Raw genomic sequence first — 3852 nt, 5'->3', positions numbered from 1 at the left:
ACATGGAAGAATATCAGTTTTACATTCATCCTATCATATTTTGTGTCATTGCAATGATTACAATCCCCTCCATGCATCATAAATTTACCAAAGGATATGCACCACAGTCCCGCCCCACCCTCCGCTGTCAGCATAGAGTCCCTCTCCCTCCCTGAGTTCAGTATTCCCAGCCACTCCATCTGTCCACATCATCATCTCTGTCTCCATCCCTAGTGTCTCTGCCTCTCTGGGTAGGGTCTCGCTCTCCACTATTCTGACTTGATGGTCCCAGAGACCTCTGTTCCTGAGCTGCAAAATCAAACATTTCCCTCCTTTTGCCAAAAAACATCTACCTCTATATTTCCTACCCTCACACTCAGTCCTGATGGCAATTATTCACTATTGTACCACAAGAGTCTTTTCCCCATTTCCTCTCACCTGCCCAGTTCCAACAGATTGGAAATCATTCAGTGGAGATTCTACCTTCCCCCACCCCCTCTGTAACTAGGCTCCCTCTTAAAAGCTTGTAAACCAGTCACTTCTTGCCTTTATTGCCCTCCCATTTTGGATAGCCAGTGTCTAACTTGTCCATCCCTATAAACTCTATGTACCAATGGGGTGGGAGTGATCCTCGCTGTAAAGATTTGTTCCCTTCTTTAGCTATTATATCCATAAGTATAGGTAAAGTTCATCAAATTATAGCAGGTTACTATTTTCTCCCCCCTACCCCCCTTCTTTATTCTTCTAGGCGAGTTCTGATCATCCAGCCATTGAAGCCAGGTCAAGTGGGTACTATCTGCAGGTATGGATGTTCTTGTGCATCGCCCCTCACATCATTTTAGCTGGATGCTTCATTTTCTGCTCTAGTCCTCTGTGATCATGTCAGTACCTCTGGGCCCAGGAGTCATCAGGTATTGCTGTATTGCTGGCCATCCAGGTCTCCACCTGGGTTTGCAAGGATCTATTGAATGTGGTTGGACTTAGCTCGCAACTTTGTTGCTATTCTCCCCCCCTCCCCACACACACACCCTTTCCCTTATCAGTGATTAATATGGTCACCAGCCAGACCTGCTCATGTATTCCCCTTGAGTCTCAGTCTTGGAAGGGAGTTTGCTCTGAGGTGTCCCAACCAATTGCCTTGATGGCTCCCGAGTGAACAGCTTGCTCACTTTGTTATTGTTTTTGTTGTTAAGTACCATCGAGTTGATTCTGACTCAAAATGACCCATATAGGGATTTCAAGTAGTGGTTCAAACTGACCAGTGCCACACTATAGAATTTTTCAATATTGCAACCAGAGATGAGTTTTTCTTTATTTCTTTTAACTTGAAAAATGCTGACTGTGTTCTTCCCTTTTTGTTTTCTAACTCCAATTCTTTGCACATTTCATTATAATATGTAACTGTCTTCTTGAGCTGCCTTTTGAAACTTTCTGTTCAGTTCTTTTACTTCTTCATTTCTTCCATTCACTTTAGCATCTTTTTGCTCAAGAGCAAATTTCAGAGTTACTTCTGTCATCCATTTTGGTCTTTTCTTTCTTTCCTGTCTTTAATGATATTTTGCTTCCTTCCTGTATGATCTTGATATCATCCCACAAATAACTTTTCTGGTCTTCAGCCACTAGTGTCTAATTCATCAAATATGCTCTTGAGATTGTCTCTAAATCCACGTGGGAATTATTCAATTCAATTCATGGTCTTGTTTTAATTTTCTTTAGCTTTAACCTGAACTAGCATATGAGCAATTGATGGTCTGTTCTGCAGTCTACCATGGCTTTATTTTGGCTGATGATATTGAGCTTCCCCACTGCCTCTTCCCACAGATGTAGTCCATTTGATTCCATTGTATTCCATCTGTTGTTGTTGTTGTTAAGTGCCGTCGAGTCAGGTCCGACCCATAGCGACCCTGTACAGGGTTTCTGAGCATGTAAATCTTTACGGGAGTAGAAAGCCTCATCTTTCTCCTACGGAGCGGCTGGTAGTTTCGAACCGCTGACCTTAAGGTTCGCAGCCCGATTCGTAACCACTACCCTACCAGAGCTCCTTTTGTATTCCATCTGGTGAGGTCTATATGTTTGCCCCACCTCCCCTTGCTAATAACTTGTTGAAACATATAGACCTCACCAGATTGTATTCCATCTGGTGAGGTCTATATGTTTCAACAAGTTATTAGCAAGGGGAGGTGGGGCTTGCTGGTAGATAAAGTAGAGGTGCAGTGAAGATCTTTGTCAGCATACTACAGAATACCAGGTGAAGCAGGTTCAGGGAGGAGCACCAAAACTCTAAAACACATATCTAGGAATATTTAAAAAGTTTTAAGGCTTATAGCTAGTGGATCTTTTAGCGGAAGTAAGAAATCTAGGACTTTAGAAGCTGCCAGGATCAGTGGCCCAGAACTGACAATTTGGGTGAGACCAAATGGCAAAGCCAGGTTGGGGAGCAAGCAGACTCAATATGGACTAACACTTGCAGGAACTTGAAACAAAGGAAGACAATATTCTTTGTTTGGTTTTGCTTTGTTCTGATTTTTTTTTTTTTTTTTTTTAATATCTGTTCATTGGCCCCTAGCTGTCTGCAGATCTCCTTTCTGCACCCCCACCACTGGAGGGTTCTTCTACCACACATGCACACAGATCCTCTCAGCATTTAAACAGACAGTTACTGCTTAAAACTAGCAGCGCAAAATGGCAATAGCCAGCTTTTCCCTATTAATAGGGAAAAGGCCAAATAGGGGGTGTAGAGAGGAAGATAATTTAAAACAAAACAGGCCTAAAATTAAATCCTGAGGTACAACATAAAACTAATAGTGACATCTTGAAATTTATCAGGTAGTCTTGAAGGCAAGAAGCTGAAAAAAGATATTAAACTCATACTCATATTAGGCTACAGATGTTTTTATTCTCTTCTCTCTCTCCTTTCTGTGATAACAGACTACAGTATCCAAACTGTTTTTGATTTTCTTTTTTTATGCTGTTGCTGTTTTTGTTTTTGTTGTTGATCTCCCTTTTACTTTTAGGGTGCTCTTTTTCTCCCTATATTAGCCAAGAAGAGACAGAAATTGCTGCCATATACTCAAGCTACAATCACACCCTATAAAACACCACAATACAGGCAAAACAAACAAACAAACAAACAAAAAAAACCAACTGTCATACACCAGTAAGGCAGACAGCACCTGTTAAAGTTACTCTGAGTTAAGCAATAAGAAGAATGAAAAGGGAAGCCCACTCTTGATCACATCTACCTGGAGGCAATCAGAAAGCATAAAAAATACCAAAATATACACTCAATCAAGTATTAAAGCCACAGCTAACCACTAAACATGTCTAAGAAGCAAAAACAGATGATCATATCAGCTGATGTCCAGAAACAAGACAAAATGTCTGAGACAAATGACCTAGAGGCAGACTTAGATTCCATTCTGGAAGGAGGGCAGGCCTTGGAAATCTCTTAGAAGGAATTCAGAAAAAATGATTATAAAATATTTCAAAACACTTCACAACAGAGTTGAGAAAAATAAGGAAGAAGTCAGGAAAGTGCTACAGGAACAATCAAAGAAGATAGCTATAGCATTGGAAACTATTTAAAACCTACAGAGAGAGGTACAAACAATTAATAGAATATCAGAATTGGACAATACACTGAAAGGGCAAAGGTGTAGAATTGAAGAGATGGAAGCCAGAACTAGTGAGCTGGAAGACAAAGCTCTCAATACCACTAAGATAGAAGAGCAAACAGAAAAAAGGATAAAAAAATCTGAAGTTCTAAAATTCATGTTGGACAACATGAAGAGGAATAATTTAAGAATTACTGGCATTCCAGAACAGGAAGAATCACACAAGTCCACAGAGGAAATACTTGAAGAACTGCTGGAA

This window comes from Chrysochloris asiatica, unplaced genomic scaffold (assembly GCF_000296735.1).
Source record: "Chrysochloris asiatica unplaced genomic scaffold, ChrAsi1.0 scaffold00347, whole genome shotgun sequence".
NCBI lineage: Eukaryota > Metazoa > Chordata > Mammalia > Afrosoricida > Chrysochloridae > Chrysochloris > Chrysochloris asiatica.
This window is presented reverse-complemented; position numbering follows the sequence as displayed.